The sequence below is a fragment of the Chiloscyllium punctatum genome, chromosome 18 (genome assembly GCF_047496795.1).
Source record: "Chiloscyllium punctatum isolate Juve2018m chromosome 18, sChiPun1.3, whole genome shotgun sequence".
Classification (NCBI taxonomy): Eukaryota; Metazoa; Chordata; class Chondrichthyes; order Orectolobiformes; family Hemiscylliidae; genus Chiloscyllium; species Chiloscyllium punctatum.
The window spans coordinates 5624614-5644445 of NC_092756.1; the positions used below are offsets into that span (position 1 = coordinate 5624614).

General features: G+C 46.2%; 8 non-coding genes across 8 annotated transcripts; all 8 read left to right on the forward strand.

Moving 5' to 3' along the window:
- Positions 1–1082: 1082 nt before the first annotated feature.
- On the forward strand, positions 1083–1155 carry trnav-uac (transfer RNA valine (anticodon UAC)). Its single transcript has one exon. It is a non-coding gene; the product is annotated as a tRNA-Val (tRNA).
- A 1660-nt stretch (positions 1156–2815) lies between these two features.
- trnal-aag (transfer RNA leucine (anticodon AAG)) lies at positions 2816–2897 on the forward strand. The gene has a single exon. It is a non-coding gene; the product is annotated as a tRNA-Leu (tRNA).
- Positions 2898–5534: 2637 nt separating this feature from the next.
- trnal-aag (transfer RNA leucine (anticodon AAG)) lies at positions 5535–5616 on the forward strand. Its single transcript has one exon. It is a non-coding gene; the product is annotated as a tRNA-Leu (tRNA).
- Positions 5617–6741: 1125 nt separating this feature from the next.
- trnav-uac (transfer RNA valine (anticodon UAC)) lies at positions 6742–6814 on the forward strand. Its single transcript has one exon. It is a non-coding gene; the product is annotated as a tRNA-Val (tRNA).
- A 1660-nt stretch (positions 6815–8474) lies between these two features.
- trnal-aag (transfer RNA leucine (anticodon AAG)) lies at positions 8475–8556 on the forward strand. The gene has a single exon. It is a non-coding gene; the product is annotated as a tRNA-Leu (tRNA).
- A 2638-nt stretch (positions 8557–11194) lies between these two features.
- On the forward strand, positions 11195–11276 carry trnal-aag (transfer RNA leucine (anticodon AAG)). The gene has a single exon. It is a non-coding gene; the product is annotated as a tRNA-Leu (tRNA).
- Positions 11277–14135: 2859 nt separating this feature from the next.
- On the forward strand, positions 14136–14217 carry trnal-aag (transfer RNA leucine (anticodon AAG)). The gene has a single exon. It is a non-coding gene; the product is annotated as a tRNA-Leu (tRNA).
- Positions 14218–16856: 2639 nt separating this feature from the next.
- trnal-aag (transfer RNA leucine (anticodon AAG)) lies at positions 16857–16938 on the forward strand. Its single transcript has one exon. It is a non-coding gene; the product is annotated as a tRNA-Leu (tRNA).
- Positions 16939–19832: the final 2894 nt, after the last annotated feature.

Genomic DNA, 19832 nt, shown 5'->3' on the forward strand with positions numbered 1-19832 from the left:
GGCATTTCTGTTTAAAACAGAAGCAAAATGAGTTTGCATCCCGGGGAATTGATTGTGGTGTTGGTAAGTGCCGAATTTTCCAAAGTGTCTGTGCTGTCATGCTCGTGTTCGCCTCCCGCGCGGAAAATCGCCAGCGGCTCGACTGTTGCTTTCTGTTCCAGGCAAGTTGAGCTTTTACTGGAACCGAATGGAGACTGCTATTTCATCGTTGTTGCGAAACAGAGTCCTACGGTGACTCGACTCGTCGTTATTTGGTTTTCTGGCCAATGAGAAAATCGTTCCAATGTATTTCGATGTCATATGTTATTGAATTTCTCCCACTTCCTTCATTTTAGTCCTGGAGTCATCGGAAGGGAAAGGTAATCTAATCGAGACTGTGATTGGTGAAATTCACTTTTTATGGTCCATTCTTTTTATGTTCTTTTTTTGTCTCTTTGCAGCATTGTCTGGGAAGTGGTGGTGCACTCAGGCTCCAGTATGTTTGAAAGAGTAGTTTGGAATTGCCCTGTTGTTAGTTGTGTGATTACGTTATGGCTCATGCCCCCTGACTGTCTCACATTTAGCATTCATGCTCGCTGTGTCTGAAAATGCGTTTGGTTTTCCCGTTTTGTTTGTGTTCCGTGTTAAATGCTTTCTGTTTTGCGATTCGCTCAATACATTACGAATTAACAGGGTTTCTGAGGTAACTTCCAGCTGCAAAAATCCTCAACTGAGAATCTGGGAAATTTTCACGGAGTATGGTCAGTCGGAGCAAAAGTAAGGAAGTCGTTCGTTTCTGCAGTGTTTCACAATGCTACCTTTCCCGTGAGCAGTCGAACAGACGAAAAGATTTTGCCACAGACTGCGACGGTAAGCTCCGCAAAAACGTAATTCTTTAAAGCAGGTGTAAGCGACACAACGTTATTGGGGTACACCGCGTGGAAACAGATACTTCGGTGTATCTCGTCCATGCTCACCACATAGCCAAAATTAAACAAGTCCCATTAAACAACGAGCTAACGGAAACAGAAAGGTGAAAGGTCGAATGGCTTCAACTTTCAGTGCTGGATGCCACTGAGCTGCAGCGGGGACGACCGAGGCTTGTTTCTGTAGTGTAGTGGTCATCACGTTCGCCTTACACGCGAAAGGTCCCCAGTTCGAAACTGGGCAGAAACTGCTTTGCTCTTCAACTGCAGCCTTTGACATCGACAAGAACGGAGCTTTCTTGCTTGCTTTCCCATGTGCAAACCTGCCTTCGAGTTTGCTCGAATAAATCGTCGCTCGTAGTGCAATGCAATGCCGCTCCGTTTAATTACTGTGCAAAAGCATTGTAAAGTTTTTCTCCAACCTGGTTCTGATCATATGCCATTCTGTTTGAGAGTGTAGTTACCCCCTTCTGATCCTTCCACGAAAAGCATTACCGCATTCGCATTCCTTGCGCAGGCGGCCCGGTTCAAAGACAGGGAAGAAGCTGATGTGCTGGTGTCACAGTGCACCACGGATTCCTCAACTAGTCTGTCTGTCAAATGTATCCCAAAGTCGTCTCTGAAAGACCTCATTTGGAAGGTGTCTGTCGTTATTCAACGTGTGAGAATTGGCACCAGAGGTCCTGAATCATGTTTTGGAGCAGTTCGCACGTTAGTGGCTCATTCAATCAGCAACAGCAATGAAAGAAATTCCACTCTCAGAGGAACCTCTGGACCTGTGCTTTCATAGCGTCGCTAGTATTAAGGTGCGCCCCGAGATCTAAGCCAGGTTGGAACGGAAACGGAGGAATCGACAGAGAGGCTACAGAATGACATCGCATCCATTTGGTTTTCATTAAATCACTGACGAGCAGGAAAATGTAAACGAGAAGGGCGAGTGGGGAAGTGAGGCAGTTGCAGCTCTGGAGAAAGTCCTTCGTTGTGATTCACTCAGCAACCAGAGACGTGACGGTGACTCAGGCGTGAGAGCTCTTCACATCGTGAACAAAAAGCAATCAAGGGCAGTTAGCACCTCTTCCGGAGTCGGGGTGGGGTGAGGTAATTACCTTTTGACTTCTGTTACTATGTTCGGAAACTGCCTTTTGGATTGAGGTGAAGAGAAACTGCATTTCTAAAAAGCACCATGGAACTTGTTAAACTTTATTGAGTCGCTTATTCTCATCGATTCCCACACAGGTTTCCAACTCAGTTGGTATCCATGAGGCTCATGTCCAGGTGCAATCTGCAGCAAATAGCACGGTTAGGTAAAAGGCAAGGAAAGTGGCATCTCGAACCATCCCCGAGGTCAGACCTTCCTCACAATGTAATCTGTCCTTCTCGGATTGTAATGCTACCTCCGGTTTTAGGGTGGAACATTCTTTGGGAACCTTATTCTGCAAAACAGACACAGTGACTGAAACTATGCTGCACGGTATGATTTGGGACACGGCCTGCTCAGCTTTGTGCATTTCCCCTGTAGTCCGGTGTGTTTCATGTTCCGTGTAAACGTGAAAGTTGTCCTGTTTCGAGCAATGGGTGAAATCATTGAGCAAAGCAAGAATCGAAATTGCAGTAATGTCAAGTAGCTCATGGTAATTTGACCCAATCATAATCGATCATATATTCTCACGCACTCACAGATACATCTGTAGCTGAATCGAAGTCTGAGAAGATAGACTCAGTTTACCAGTGATTTTTGTCTGGATTGATGGGCTATCGTTAACTGCTGAGAAATTGATATTGTAGACGGGCACATCCCAGCAGCTGTGCGAGTCGGAGAGGGATCATGGAACCCTTTTCACGTGAGTTTACATCTGTTGTTATGCAGGAACACAATTGGAAGTGCAAGAAAATGGAGTCGTGGGCGTGTTGGTAGTGTGGCCGAGCGGTCTAAGGCGCTGGATTAAGGCTCCAGTCTCGACAGAGGCGTGGGTTCGAATCCCACCGCTGCCATTTCTGCGGAGCAGCTAGTTTAAATGCTGTTTCGATCCCCTGCGGCATTTCTGTTTAAAACAGAAGCAAAATGAGTTTGCAACCCGGGGAATTGATTGTGGTGTTGGTAAGTGCCGAATTTTCCAAAGTGTCTGTGCTGTCATGCTCGTGTTCGCCTCCCGCGCGGAAAATCGCCAGCGGCTCTACTCTTGCTTTCTGTTCCAGGCAAGTTGAGCTTTTACTGGAACCGAATGGAGACTGCTATTTCATCGTTGTTGCGAAACAGAGTCCTACGGTGACTCGACTCGTCGTTATTTGGTTTTCTGGCCAATGAGAAAATCGTTCTAATGTATTTCGATGTCATATGTTATTGAATTTCTCCCACTTCCTTCATTTCAGTCCTGGAGTCATCGGAAGGGAAAGGTAATCTAATCGAGACTGTAATTGGTGAAATTCACTTTTTATGGCCCATTCTTATTATGTTCTTTTTTTGTCTCTTTGCAGCATTGTCTGGGAAGTGATGGTGCACTCAGGCTCCAGTATGTTTGAAAGAGTAGTTTGGAATTGCCCTGTTGTTAGTTGTGTGATTACGTTATGGCTCATGCCCCCTGACTGTCTCACATTTAGCATTCATGCTCGCTGTGTCTGAAAATGCATTTGGTTTTCCCGTTTTGTTTGTGTTCCGTGTTAAATGCTTTCTGTTTTGCGATTCGCTCAAAACATTACGAATTAACAGGGTTTCTGAGGTAACTTCCAGCTGCAAAAATCCTCAACTGAGAATCTGGGAAATTTTCACGGAGTATGGTCAGTCGGAGCAAAAGTAAGGAAGTCGTTCGTTTCTGCAGTGTTTCACAATGCTACCTTTCCCGTGAGCAGTCGAACAGACGAAAAGATTTTGCCACAGACTGCGACGGTAAGCTCCGCAAAAACGTAATTCTTTAAAGCAGGTGTAAGCGACACAACGTTATTGGGGTACACCGCGTGGAAACAGATACTTCGGTGTATCTCGTCCATGCTCACCACATAGCCAAAATTAAACAAGTCCCATTAAACAACGAGCTAACGGAAACAGAAAGGTGAAAGGTCGAATGGCTTCAACTTTCAGTGCTGGATGCCACTGAGCTGCAGCGGGGACGACCGAGGCTTGTTTCTGTAGTGTAGTGGTCTGATTCTGGTTCTGATCATATGCCATTCTGTTTGAGAGTGTAGTTACCCCCTTCTGATCCTTCCACGAAAAGCATTACCGCATTCGCATTCCTTGCGCAGGCGGCCCGGTTCAAAGACAGGGAAGAAGCTGATGTGCTGGTGTCACAGTGCACCACGGATTCCTCAACTAGTCTGTCTGTCAAATGTATCCCAAAGTCGTCTCTGAAAGACCTCATTTGGAAGGTGTCTGTCGTTATTCAACGTGTGAGAATTGGCACCAGAGGTCCTGAATCATGTTTTGGAGCAGTTCGCACGTTAGTGGCTCATTCAATCAGCAACAGCAATGAAAGAAATTCCACTCTCAGAGGAACCTCTGGACCTGTGCTTTCATAGCGTCGCTAGTATTAAGGTGCGCCCCGAGATCTAAGCCAGGTTGGAACGGAAACGGAGGAATCGACAGAGAGGCTACAGAATGACATCGCATCCATTGGTTTTCATTAAATCACTGACGAGCAGGAAAATGTAAACGGGGAGGGCGAGTGGGGAAGTGAGGCAGTTGCAGCTCTGGAGAAAGTCCTTCGTTGTGATTCACTCAGCAACCAGAGACGTGACGGTGACTCAGGCGTGAGAGCTCTTCACATCGTGAACAAAAAGCAATCAAGGGCAGTTAGCACCTCTTCCGGAGTGGGGGTGGGGTGAGGTAATTACCTTTTGACTTCTGTTACTATGTTCGGAAACTGCCTTTTGGATTGAGGTGAAGAGAAACTGCATTTCTAAAAAGCACCATGGAACTTGTTAAACTTTATTGAGTCGCTTATTCTCATCGATTCCCACACAGGTTTCCAACTCAGTTGGTATCCATGAGGCTCATGTCCAGGTGCAATCTGCAGCAAATTGCACGGTTAGGTAAAAGGCAAGGAAAGTGGCATCTCGAACCGGCCCCGAGGTCAGACCTTCCTCACAATGTAATCTGTCCTTCTCGAATTGTAATGCTACCTCCGGTTTTAGGGTGGAACATTCTTTGGGAACCTTATTCTGCAAAACAGACACAGTGACTGAAACTATGCTGCACGGTATGATTTGGGACACGGCCTGCTCAGCTTTGTGCATTTCCCCTGTAGTCCGGTGTGTTTCATGTTCCGTGTAAACGTGAAAGTTGTCCTGTTTCGAGCAATGGGTGAAATCATTGAGCAAAGCAAGAATCGAAATTGCAGTAATGTCAAGTAGCTCATGGTAATTTGACCCAATCATAATCGATCATATATTCTCACGCACTCACAGATACATCTGTAGCTGAATCGAAGTCTGAGAAGATAGACTCAGTTTACCAGTGATTTTTGTCTGGATTGATGGGCTATCGTTAACTGCTGAGAAATTGATATTGTAGACGGGCACATCCCAGCAGCTGTGCGAGTCGGAGAGGGATCATGGAACCCTTTTCACGTGAGTTTACATCTGTTGTTATGCAGGAACACAATTGGAAGTGCAAGAAAATGGAGTCGTGGGCGTGTTGGTAGTGTGGCCGAGCGGTCTAAGGCGCTGGATTAAGGCTCCAGTCTCGACAGAGGCGTGGGTTCGATTCCCACCGCTGCCATTTCTGCGGAGCAGCTAGTTTAAATGCTGTTTCGATCCCCTGCGGCATTTCTGTTTAAAACAGAAGCAAAATGAGTTTGCATCCCGGGGAATTGATTGTGGTGTTGGTAAGTGCCGAATTTTCCAAAGTGTCTGTGCTGTCATGCTCGTGTTCGCCTCCCGCGCGGAAAATCGCCAGCGGCTCGACTGTTGCTTTCTGTTCCAGGCAAGTTGAGCTTTTACTGGAACCGAATGGAGACTGCTATTTCATCGTTGTTGCGAAACAGAGTCCTACGGTGACTCGACTCGTCGTTATTTGGTTTTCTGGCCAATGAGAAAATCGTTCCAATGTATTTCGATGTCATATGTTATTGAATTTCTCCCACTTCCTTCATTTCAGTCCTGGAGTCATCGGAAGGGAAAGGTAATCTAATCGAGACTGTGATTGGTGAAATTCACTTTTTATGGTCCATTCTTTTTATGTTCTTTTTTTGTCTCTTTGCAGCATTGTCTGGGAATTGGTGGTGCACTCAGGCTCCAGTATGTTTGAAAGAGTAGTTTGGAATTGCCCTGTTGTTAGTTGTGTGATTACGTTATGGCTCATGCCCCCTGACTGTCTCACATTTAGCATTCATGCTCGCTGTGTCTGAAAATGCGTTTGGTTTTCCCGTTTTGTTTGTGTTCCGTGTTAAATGCTTTCTGTTTTGCGATTCGCTCAATACATTACGAATTAACAGGGTTTCTGAGGTAACTTCCAGCTGCAAAAATCCTCAACTGAGAATCTGGGAAATTTTCACGGAGTATGGTCAGTCGGAGCAAAAGTAAGGAAGTCGTTCGTTTCTGCAGTGTTTCACAATGCTACCTTTCCCGTGAGCAGTCGAACAGACGAAAAGATTTTGCCACAGACTGCGACGGTAAGCTCCGCAAAAACGTAATTCTTTAAAGCAGGTGTAAGCGACACAACGTTATTGGGGTACACCGCGTGGAAACAGATACTTCGGTGTATCTCGTCCATGCTCACCACATAGCCAAAATTAAACAAGTCCCATTAAACAACGAGCTAACGGAAACAGAAAGGTGAAAGGTCGAATGGCTTCAACTTTCAGTGCTGGATGCCACTGAGCTGCAGCGGGGACGACCGAGGCTTGTTTCTGTAGTGCAGTGGTCATCACGTTCGCCTTACACGCGAAAGGTCCCCAGTTCGAAACTGGGCAGAAACTGCTTTGCTCTTCAACTGCAGCCTTTGACATCGACAAGAACGGAGCTTTCTTGCTTGCTTTCCCATGTGCAAACCTGCCTTCGAGTTTGCTCGAATAAATCGTCGCTCGTAGTGCAATGCAATGCCGCTCCGTTTAATTACTGTGCAAAAGCATTGTAAAGTTTTTCTCCAACCTGGTTCTGATCATATGCCATTCTGTTTGAGAGTGTAGTTACCCCCTTCTGATCCTTCCACGAAAAGCATTACCGCATTCGCATTCCTTGCGCAGGCGGCCCGGTTCAAAGACAGGGAAGAAGCTGATGTGCTGGTGTCACAGTGCACCACGGATTCCTCAACTAGTCTGTCTGTCAAATGTATCCCAAAGTCGTCTCTGAAAGACCTCATTTGGAAGGTGTCTGTCGTTATTCAACGTGTGAGAATTGGCACCAGAGGTCCTGAATCATGTTTTGGAGCAGTTCGCACGTTAGTGGCTCATTCAATCAGCAACAGCAATGAAAGAAATTCCACTCTCAGAGGAACCTCTGGACCTGTGCTTTCATAGCGTCGCTAGTATTAAGGTGCGCCCCGAGATCTAAGCCAGGTTGGAACGGAAACGGAGGAATCGACAGAGAGGCTACAGAATGACATCGCATCCATTTGGTTTTCATTAAATCACTGACGAGCAGGAAAATGTAAACGGGGAGGGCGAGTGGGGAAGTGAGGCAGTTGCAGCTCTGGAGAAAGTCCTTCGTTGTGATTCACTCAGCAACCAGAGACGTGACGGTGACTCAGGCGTGAGAGCTCTTCACATCGTGAACAAAAAGCAATCAAGGGCAGTTAGCACCTCTTCCGGAGTGGGGGTGGGGTGAGGTAATTACCTTTTGACTTCTGTTACTATGTTCGGAAACTGCCTTTTGGATTGAGGTGAAGAGAAACTGCATTTCTAAAAAGCACCATGGAACTTGTTAAACTTTATTGAGTCGCTTATTCTCATCGATTCCCACACAGGTTTCCAACTCAGTTGGTATCCATGAGGCTCATGTCCAGGTGCAATCTGCAGCAAATTGCACGGTTAGGTAAAAGGCAAGGAAAGTGGCATCTCGAACCATCCCCGAGGTCAGACCTTCCTCACAATGTAATCTGTCCTTCTCGGATTGTAATGCTACCTCCGGTTTTAGGGTGGAACATTCTTTGGGAACCTTATTCTGCAAAACAGACACAGTGACTGAAACTATGCTGCACGGTATGATTTGGGACACGGCCTGCTCAGCTTTGTGCATTTCCCCTGTAGTCCGGTGTGTTTCATGTTCCGTGTAAACGTGAAAGTTGTCCTGTTTCGAGCAATGGGTGAAATCATTGAGCAAAGCAAGAATCGAAATTGCAGTAATGTCAAGTAGCTCATGGTAATTTGACCCAATCATAATCGATCATATATTCTCACGCACTCACAGATACATCTGTAGCTGAATCGAAGTCTGAGAAGATAGACTCAGTTTACCAGTGATTTTTGTCTGGATTGATGGGCTATCGTTAACTGCTGAGAAATTGATATTGTAGACGGGCACATCCCAGCAGCTGTGCGAGTCGGAGAGGGATCATGGAACCCTTTTCACGTGAGTTTACATCTGTTGTTATGCAGGAACACAATTGGAAGTGCAAGAAAATGGAGTCGTGGGCGTGTTGGTAGTGTGGCCGAGCGGTCTAAGGCGCTGGATTAAGGCTCCAGTCTCGACAGAGGCGTGGGTTCGAATCCCACCGCTGCCATTTCTGCGGAGCAGCTAGTTTAAATGCTGTTTCGATCCCCTGCGGCATTTCTGTTTAAAACAGAAGCAAAATGAGTTTGCAACCCGGGGAATTGATTGTGGTGTTGGTAAGTGCCGAATTTTCCAAAGTGTCTGTGCTGTCATGCTCGTGTTCGCCTCCCGCGCGGAAAATCGCCAGCGGCTCTACTCTTGCTTTCTGTTCCAGGCAAGTTGAGCTTTTACTGGAACCGAATGGAGACTGCTATTTCATCGTTGTTGCGAAACAGAGTCCTACGGTGACTCGACTCGTCGTTATTTGGTTTTCTGGCCAATGAGAAAATCGTTCTAATGTATTTCGATGTCATATGTTATTGAATTTCTCCCACTTCCTTCATTTCAGTCCTGGAGTCATCGGAAGGGAAAGGTAATCTAATCGAGACTGTAATTGGTGAAATTCACTTTTTATGGCCCATTCTTATTATGTTCTTTTTTTGTCTCTTTGCAGCATTGTCTGGGAAGTGATGGTGCACTCAGGCTCCAGTATGTTTGAAAGAGTAGTTTGGAATTGCCCTGTTGTTAGTTGTGTGATTACGTTATGGCTCATGCCCCCTGACTGTCTCACATTTAGCATTCATGCTCGCTGTGTCTGAAAATGCATTTGGTTTTCCCGTTTTGTTTGTGTTCCGTGTTAAATGCTTTCTGTTTTGCGATTCGCTCAAAACATTACGAATTAACAGGGTTTCTGAGGTAACTTCCAGCTGCAAAAATCCTCAACTGAGAATCTGGGAAATTTTCACGGAGTATGGTCAGTCGGAGCAAAAGTAAGGAAGTCGTTCGTTTCTGCAGTGTTTCACAATGCTACCTTTCCCGTGAGCAGTCGAACAGACGAAAAGATTTTGCCACAGACTGCGACGGTAAGCTCCGCAAAAACGTAATTCTTTAAAGCAGGTGTAAGCGACACAACGTTATTGGGGTACACCGCGTGGAAACAGATACTTCGGTGTATCTCGTCCATGCTCACCACATCGCCAAAATTAAACAAGTCCCATTAAACAACGAGCTAACGGAAACAGAAAGGTGAAAGGTCGAATGGCTTCAACTTTCAGTGCTGGATGCCACTGAGCTGCAGCGGGGACGACCGAGGCTTGTTTCTGTAGTGTAGTGGTCTGATTCTGGTTCTGATCATATGCCATTCTGTTTGAGAGTGTAGTTACCCCCTTCTGATCCTTCCACGAAAAGCATTACCGCATTCGCATTCCTTGCGCAGGCGGCCCGGTTCAAAGACAGGGAAGAAGCTGATGTGCTGGTGTCACAGTGCACCACGGATTCCTCAACTAGTCTGTCTGTCAAATGTATCCCAAAGTCGTCTCTGAAAGACCTCATTTGGAAGGTGTCTGTCGTTATTCAACGTGTGAGAATTGGCACCAGAGGTCCTGAATCATGTTTTGGAGCAGTTCGCACGTTAGTGGCTCATTCAATCAGCAACAGCAATGAAAGAAATTCCACTCTCAGAGGAACCTCTGGACCTGTGCTTTCATAGCGTCGCTAGTATTAAGGTGCGCCCCGAGATCTAAGCCAGGTTGGAACGGAAACGGAGGAATCGACAGAGAGGCTACAGAATGACATCGCATCCATTTGGTTTTCATTAAATCACTGACGAGCAGGAAAATGTAAACGGGGAGGGCGAGTGGGGAAGTGAGGCAGTTGCAGCTCTGGAGAAAGTCCTTCGTTGTGATTCACTCAGCAACCAGAGACGTGACGGTGACTCAGGCGTGAGAGCTCTTCACATCGTGAACAAAAAGCAATCAAGGGCAGTTAGCACCTCTTCCGGAGTGGGGGTGGGGTGAGGTAATTACCTTTTGACTTCTGTTACTATGTTCGGAAACTGCCTTTTGGATTGAGGTGAAGAGAAACTGCATTTCTAAAAAGCACCATGGAACTTGTTAAACTTTATTGAGTCGCTTATTCTCATCGATTCCCACACAGGTTTCCAACTCAGTTGGTATCCATGAGGCTCATGTCCAGGTGCAATCTGCAGCAAATTGCACGGTTAGGTAAAAGGCAAGGAAAGTGGCATCTCGAACCGGCCCCGAGGTCAGACCTTCCTCACAATGTAATCTGTCCTTCTCGAATTGTAATGCTACCTCCGGTTTTAGGGTGGAACATTCTTTGGGAACCTTATTCTGCAAAACAGACACAGTGACTGAAACTATGCTGCACGGTATGATTTGGGACACGGCCTGCTCAGCTTTGTGCATTTCCCCTGTAGTCCGGTGTGTTTCATGTTCCGTGTAAACGTGAAAGTTGTCCTGTTTCGAGCAATGGGTGAAATCATTGAGCAAAGCAAGAATCGAAATTGCAGTAATGTCAAGTCGCTCATGGTAATTTGACCCAATCATAATCGATCATATATTCTCACGCACTCACAGATACATCTGTAGCTGAATCGAAGTCTGAGAAGATAGACTCAGTTTACCAGTGATTTTTGTCTGGATTGATGGGCTATCGTTAACTGCTGAGAAATTGATATTGTAGACGGGCACATCCCAGCAGCTGTGCGAGTCGGAGAGGGATCATGGAACCCTTTTCACGTGAGTTTACATCTGTTGTTATGCAGGAACACAATTGGAAGTGCAAGAAAATGGAGTCGTGGGCGTGTTGGTAGTGTGGCCGAGCGGTCTAAGGCGCTGGATTAAGGCTCCAGTCTCGACAGAGGCGTGGGTTCGAATCCCACCGCTGCCATTTCTGCGGAGCAGCTAGTTTAAATGCTGTTTCGATCCCCTGCGGCATTTCTGTTTAAAACAGAAGCAAAATGAGTTTGCATCCCGGGGAATTGATTGTGGTGTTGGTAAGTGCCGAATTTTCCAAAGTGTCTGTGCTGTCATGCTCGTGTTCGCCTCCCGCGCGGAAAATCGCCAGCGGCTCGACTGTTGCTTTCTGTTCCAGGCAAGTTGAGCTTTTACTGGAACCGAATGGAGACTGCTATTTCATCGTTGTTGCGAAACAGAGTCCTACGGTGACTCGACTCGTCGTTATTTGGTTTTCTGGCCAATGAGAAAATCGTTCCAATGTATTTCGATGTCATATGTTATTGAATTTCTCCCACTTCCTTCATTTCAGTCCTGGAGTCATCGGAATGGAAAGATAATCTAATCGAGACTGTGATTGGTGAAATTCACTTTTTATGGCCCATTCTTATTATGTTCTTTTTTTGTCTCTTTGCAGCATTGTCTGGGAAGTGGTGGTGCACTCAGGCTCCAGTATGTTTGAAAGAGTAGTTTGGAATTGCCCTGTTGTTAGTTGTGTGATTACGTTATGGCTCATGCCCCCTGACTGTCTCACATTTAGCATTCATGCTCGCTGTGTCTGAAAATGCATTTGGTTTTCCCGTTTTGTTTGTGTTCCGTGTTAAATGCTTTCTGTTTTGCGATTCGCTCAATACATTACGAATTAACAGGGTTTCTGAGGTAACTTCCAGCTGCAAAAATCCTCAACTGAGAATCTGGGAAACTTTCACGGAGTATGGTCAGTCGGAGCAAAAGTAAGGAAGTCGTTCGTTTCTGCAGTGTTTCACAATGCTACCTTTCCCGTGAGCAGTCGAACAGACGAAAAGATTTTGCCACAGACTGCGACGGTAAGCTCCGCAAAAACGTAATTCTTTAAAGCAGGTGTAAGCGACACAACGTTATTGGGGTACACCGCGTGGAAACAGATACTTCGGTGTATCTCGTCCATGCTCACCACATAGCCAAAATTAAACAAGTCCCATTAAACAACGAGCTAACGGAAACAGAAAGGTGAAAGGTCGAATGGCTTCAACTTTCAGTGGTGGATGCCACTGAGCTGCAGCGGGGACGACCGGGGCTTGTCTCTGTAGTGTCGTGGTCATCACGTTCGCCTTACACGCGAAAGGTCTCCAGTTCGAAACTGGGCCGAAACTGCTTTGCTCTTCAACTGCAGCCTTTGACATCGACAAGAACGGAGCTTTCTTGCTTGCTTTCCCATGTGCAAACCTGCCTTCGAGTTTGCTCGAATAAATCGTCGCTCGTAGTGCAATGCAATGCCGCTCCGTTTAATTACTGTGCAAAAGCATTGTAAAGTTTTTCTCCAACCTGGTTCTGATCATATGCCATTCTGTTTGAGAGTGTAGTTACCCCCTTCTGATCCTTCCACGAAAAGCATTACCGCATTCGCATTCCTTGCGCAGGCGGCCCGGTTCAAAGACAGGGAAGAAGCTGATGTGCTGGTGTCACAGTGCACCACGGATTCCTCAACTAGTCTGTCTGTCAAATGTATCCCAAAGTCGTCTCTGAAAGACCTCATTTGGAAGGTGTCTGTCGTTATTCAACGTGTGAGAATTGGCACCAGAGGTCCTGAATCATGTTTTGGAGCAGTTCGCACGTTAGTGGCTCATTCAATCAGCAACAGCAATGAAAGAAATTCCACTCTCAGAGGAACCTCTGGACCTGTGCTTTCATAGCGTCGCTAGTATTAAGGTGCGCCCCGAGATCTAAGCCAGGTTGGAACGGAAACGGAGGAATCGACAGAGAGGCTACAGAATGACATCGCATCCATTTGGTTTTCATTAAATCACTGACGAGCAGGAAAATGTAAACGGGGAGGGCGAGTGGGGAAGTGAGGCAGTTGCAGCTCTGGAGAAAGTCCTTCGTTGTGATTCACTCAGCAACCAGAGACGTGACGGTGACTCAGGCGTGAGAGCTCTTCACATCGTGAACAAAAAGCAATCAAGGGCAGTTAGCACCTCTTCCGGAGTGGGGGTGGGGTGAGGTAATTACCTTTTGACTTCTGTTACTATGTTCGGAAACTGCCTTTTGGATTGAGGTGAAGAGAAACTGCATTTCTAAAAAGCACCATGGAACTTGTTAAACTTTATTGAGTCGCTTATTCTCATCGATTCCCACACAGGTTTCCAACTCAGTTGGTATCCATGAGGCTCATGTCCAGGTGCAATCTGCAGCAAATTGCACGGTTAGGTAAAAGGCAAGGAAAGTGGCATCTCGAACCGGCCCCGAGGTCAGACCTTCCTCACAATGTAATCTGTCCTTCTCGAATTGTAATGCTACCTCCGGTTTTTGGGGTGGAACATTCTTTGGGAACCTTATTCTGCAAAACAGACACAGTGACTGAAACTATGCTGCACGGTATGATTTGGGACACGGCCTGCTCAGCTTTGTGCATTTCCCCTGTAGTCCGGTGTGTTTCATGTTCCGTGTAAACGTGAAAGTTGTCCTGTTTCGAGCAATGGGTGAAATCATTGAGCAAAGCAAGAATCGAAATTGCAGTAATGTCAAGTAGCTCATGGTAATTTGACCCAATCATAATCGATCATATATTCTCACGCACTCACAGATACATCTGTAGCTGAATCGAAGTCTGAGAAGATAGACTCAGTTTACCAGTGATTTTTGTCTGGATTGATGGGCTATCGTTAACTGCTGAGAAATTGATATTGTAGACGGGCACATCCCAGCAGCTGTGCGAGTCGGAGAGGGATCATGGAACCCTTTTCACGTGAGTTTACATCTGTTGTTATGCAGGAACACAATTGGAAGTGCAAGAAAATGGAGTCGTGGGCGTGTTGGTAGTGTGGCCGAGCGGTCTAAGGCGCTGGATTAAGGCTCCAGTCTCGACAGAGGCGTGGGTTTGAATCCCACCGCTGCCATTTCTGCGGAGCAGCTAGTTTAAATGCTGTTTCGATCCCGTGCGGCATTTCTGTTTAAAACAGAAGCAAAATGAGTTTGCAACCCGGGGAATTGATTGTGGTGTTGGTAAGTGCCGAATTTTCCAAAGTGTCTGTGCTGTCATGCTCGTGTTCGCCTCCCGCGCGGAAAATCGCCAGCGGCTCTACTCTTGCTTTCTGTTCCAGGCAAGTTGAGCTTTTACTGGAACCGAATGGAGACTGCTATTTCATCGTTGTTGCGAAACAGAGTCCTACGGTGACTCGACTCGTCGTTATTTGGTTTTCTGGCCAATGAGAAAATCGTTCTAATGTATTTCGATGTCATATGTTATTGAATTTCTCCCACTTCCTTCATTTCAGTCCTGGAGTCATCGGAAGGGAAAGGTAATCTAATCGAGACTGTAATTGGTGAAATTCACTTTTTATGGCCCATTCTTATTATGTTCTTTTTTTGTCTCTTTGCAGCATTGTCTGGGAAGTGATGGTGCACTCAGGCTCCAGTATGTTTGAAAGAGTAGTTTGGAATTGCCCTGTTGTTAGTTGTGTGATTACGTTATGGCTCATGCCCCCTGACTGTCTCACATTTAGCATTCATGCTCGCTGTGTCTGAAAATGCATTTGGTTTTCCCGTTTTGTTTGTGTTCCGTGTTAAATGCTTTCTGTTTTGCGATTCGCTCAAAACATTACGAATTAACAGGGTTTCTGAGGTAACTTCCAGCTGCAAAAATCCTCAACTGAGAATCTGGGAAATTTTCACGGAGTATGGTCAGTCGGAGCAAAAGTAAGGAAGTCGTTCGTTTCTGCAGTGTTTCACAATGCTACCTTTCCCGTGAGCAGTCGAACAGACGAAAAGATTTTGCCACAGACTGCGACGGTAAGCTCCGCAAAAACGTAATTCTTTAAAGCAGGTGTAAGCGACACAACGTTATTGGGGTACACCGCGTGGAAACAGATACTTCGGTGTATCTCGTCCATGCTCACCACATAGCCAAAATTAAACAAGTCCCATTAAACAACGAGCTAACGGAAACAGAAAGGTGAAAGGTCGAATGGCTTCAACTTTCAGTGCTGGATGCCACTGAGCTGCAGCGGGGACGACCGAGGCTTGTTTCTGTAGTGTAGTGGTCTGATTCTGGTTCTGATCATATGCCATTCTGTTTGAGAGTGTAGTTACCCCCTTCTGATCCTTCCACGAAAAGCATTACCGCATTCGCATTCCTTGCGCAGGCGGCCCGGTTCAAAGACAGGGAAGAAGCTGATGTGCTGGTGTCACAGTGCACCACGGATTCTTCAACTAGTCTGTCTGTCAAATGTATCCCAAAGTCGTCTCTGAAAGACCTCATTTGGAAGGTGTCTGTCGTTATTCAACGTGTGAGAATTGGCACCAGAGGTCCTGAATCATGTTTTGGAGCAGTTCGCACGTTAGTGGCTCATTCAATCAGCAACAGCAATGAAAGAAATTCCACTCTCAGAGGAACCTCTGGACCTGTGCTTTCATAGCGTCGCTAGTATTAAGGTGCGCCCCGAGATCTAAGCCAGGTTGGAACGGAAACGGAGGAATCGACAGAGAGGCTACAGAATGACATCGCATCCATTTGGTTTTCATTAAATCACTGACGAGCAGGAAAATGTAAACGGGGAGGGCGAGTGGGGAAGTGAGGCAGTTGCAGCTCTGGAGAAAGTCCTTCGTTGTGATTCACTCAGCAACCAGAGACGTGACGGTGACTCAGGCGTGAGAGCTCTTCACATCGTGAACAAAAAGCAATCAAGGGCAGTTAGCACCTCTTCCGGAGTCGGGGTGGGGTGAGGTAATTACCTTTTGACTTCTGTTACTATGTTCGGAAACTGCCTTTTGGATTGAGGTGAAGAGAAACTGCATTTCTAAAAAGCACCATGGAACTTGTTAAACTTTATTGAGTCGCTTATTCTCATCGATTCCCACACAGGTTTCCAACTCAGTTGGTATCCATGAGGCTCATGTCCAGGTGCAATCTGCAGCAAATTGCACGGTTAGGTAAAAGGCAAGGAAAGTGGCATCTCGAACCGGCCCCGAGGTCAGACCTTCCTCACAATGTAATCTGTCCTTCTCGAATTGTAATGCTACCTCCGGTTTTTGGGGTGGAACATTCTTTGGGAACCTTATTCTGCAAAACAGACACAGTGACTGAAACTATGCTGCACGGTATGATTTGGGACACGGCCTGCTCAGCTTTGTGCATTTCCCCTGTAGTCCGGTGTGTTTCATGTTCCGTGTAAACGTGAAAGTTGTCCTGTTTCGAGCAATGGGTGAAATCATTGAGCAAAGCAAGAATCGAAATTGCAGTAATGTCAAGTAGCTCATGGTAATTTGACCCAATCATAATCGATCATATATTCTCACGCACTCACAGATACATCTGTAGCTGAATCGAAGTCTGAGAAGATAGACTCAGTTTACCAGTGATTTTTGTCTGGATTGATGGGCTATCGTTAACTGCTGAGAAATTGATATTGTAGACGGGCACATCCCAGCAGCTGTGCGAGTCGGAGAGGGATCATGGAACCCTTTTCACGTGAGTTTACATCTGTTGTTATGCAGGAACACAATTGGAAGTGCAAGAAAATGGAGTCGTGGGCGTGTTGGTAGTGTGGCCGAGCGGTCGAAGGCGCTGGATTAAGGCTCCAGTCTCGACAGAGGCGTGGGTTCGAATCCCACCGCTGCCATTTCTGCGGAGCAGCTAGTTTAAATGCTGTTTCGATCCCCTGCGGCATTTCTGTTTAAAACAGAAGCAAAATGAGTTTGCTTCCCGGGGAATTGATTGTGGTGTTGGTAAGTGCCGAATTTTCCAAAGTGTCTGTGCTGTCATGCTCGTGTTCGCCTCCCGCGCGGAAAATCGCCAGCGGCTCGACTGTTGCTTTCTGTTCCAGGCAAGTTGAGCTTTTACTGGAACCGAATGGAGACTGTTGTTGCGAAACAGAGTCCTACGGTGACTCGACTCGTCGTTATTTGGTTTTCTGGCCAATGAGAAAATCGTTCTAATGTATTTCGATGTCATATGTTATTGAATTTCTCCCACTTCCTCCTTTTCCGTCCTGGAGTCATCGCAAGGGAAAGGTAATCTAATCGAGACTGTGATTGGTGAAATTCACTTTTTATGGCCCATTCTTATTATGTTCTTTCTTTGTCTCTTTGCAGCATTGTCTGGGCAGTGGTGGTGCACTCAGGCTCCAGTATGTTTGAAAGAGTAGTTTGGAATTGCCCTGTTGTTATTTGTGTGATTACTTTATGGCTCATGCCCCCGGACTGTCTCACATTTAGCATTCATGCTCGCTGTGTCTGAAAATGCATTTGGTTTTCCAGTTTTGTTTGTGTTCCGTGTTAAATCCTTTCTGTTTTGCGATTCGCTCAATACATTACGAATTAACAGGGTTTCTGAGGTAACTTCCAGCTGCAAAAATCCTCAACTGAGAATCTGGGAAACTTTCACGGAGTATGGTCAGTCGGAGCAAAAGTAAGGAAGTCGTTCGTTTCTGCAGTGTTTCACAATGCTACCTTTCCCGTGAGCCGTCGAACAGACTAAATGATTTTGCCACAGACTGCGACGGTAAGCTCCGCAAAAACGTAATTCTTTAAAGCAGGTGTAAGCAACACAACGTTACCGGGTTACACCGCGTGGAAACAGATACTTCGGTGTATCTCGTCCATGCTCACCACATCGCCAAAATTAAACAAGTCCCATGAAACAACGAGCTAACGGAAACAGAAAGGTGAAAGGTAGAATGGCTTCAACTTTCAGTGCTGGATGCCACTGAGCTGCAGCGGGGGCGACCGCGGTTTGTTTCTGTTGTGTAGTGGTCATCACGTTCGCCTTACACGCGAAAGGTCCCCAGTTCGAAACTGGGCAGAAACTGCTTTGCTCTTCAACGGCATCCTTTGACATGGACAAGAACGGAGCTTTCTTGCTTGCTTTCCCATGTGCAAACCTGCCTTCGAATTTGCTTGAATAAATCTTCTCTCGTCGTGCAATGCAATGCGATTCCATTTAATTACTGTGCAAAGCATTGTAAAGTTTTTCTCCAACATCGTTCTGATCATATGCCATTCTGTTTGAGAGTGTAGTTACCCCCTTCTGATCCTTCCACGAAAAGCATTACCGCATTCGCATTCCTTGCGCAGGCGGCCCGGTTCAAAGACAGGGAAGAAGCTGATGTGCTGGTGTCACAGTGCACCACGGATTCTTCAACTAGTCTGTCTGTCAAATGTATCCCAAAGTCGTCTCTGAAAGACCTCATTTGGAAGGTGTCTGTCGTTATTCAACGTGCGAGAATTGGCACCAGAGGTCCTGCATCATGTTTTGGAGCAGTTAACACGTTAGTGGCTCATTCAATCAGCAACAGCAATGAAAGAAATTACACTCTCAGAGGAAACTCTGGACCTGTGCTTTCATAGCGTCGCTAGTATTAAGGTGCGCCCCGAGATCTAAGCCACGTTGGAACTGAAACGGAGGAATCGACAGAGAGGCTACAGAATGACATCGCATCCATTTGGTTTTCTTTAAATCACTGACGAGCAGGAAAATGTAAACGGGGAAGGCGAGTGGGGAAGTGAGGCAGTTGCAGCTCTGGAGAAAGTCCTTCTTTGTGATTCACTCAGCAACCAGAGACGTGACGGTGACTCAGGCGTGAGAGCTCTTCACATCGTGAACAAACAGCAATCAAGGGCAGTTAGCACCTCTTCCGGAGTGGGGGTGGGGTGAGGTAATTACCTTTTGACTTCTGTTACTATGTTCAGAAACTGCCTTTTGGATTGAGGTGAACAGAAACTGCATTTCTAAAAAGCACCATGGAACTTGTTAAAATTTATTGAGTCGCTTTTTCTCATCGATTCCCACACAGGTTTCCAACTCAGTTGGTATCCATGAGGCTCATGTCCAGGTGTGATAATCTCTGCAGCATATTGCACGGTTAAGGTAAAAGGCAAGGAAAGTGGCATCTCGAACCGGCCCCGAGGTCAGACCTTCCTCACAATGTAATCTGTCGTTCTCGGATTGTAATACTACCTCCGGTTTTAGGATGGAACATTCTTTGGGAACCTTATTCTGCAAAACAGACACAGTGCCTGAAACTATGGTGCACGGTATGATTTGGGACACGGCCTGCTCAGCTTTGTGCATTTTCCCTGTAGTCCGGTGTGTTTCATGTTCCGTGTAAACGTGTAAATTGTCCTGTTTCGAGCAATGGGTGAAATCATTTAGCAAAGCAAGAATCGAAATTGCAGTAATGTCAAGTAGCTCATGGTAATTTGACCCAATCATAACCGATCATATATTCTCACGCACTCACAGATACATTTGTAGCTGAATCCAGTCTGAGAAGATAGACTCAGCTTACCAGTGATTTTTGTCTGGATTGATGGGCTATCGTTAACTGCTGAGAAATTGATATTGTAGACGGGCACATCCCAGCAGCTGTGCGAGTCGGAGAGAGATCATGGAACCTTTTTCACTTGAGTTTACATCTGTTGTTATGCAGGAACACAATTGGAAGTGCAAGAAAATGGACTCACGGGCGTGTTGCTAGTGTGGCCGAGCGGTCTTAGGCGCTTGATTAAGGCTGCC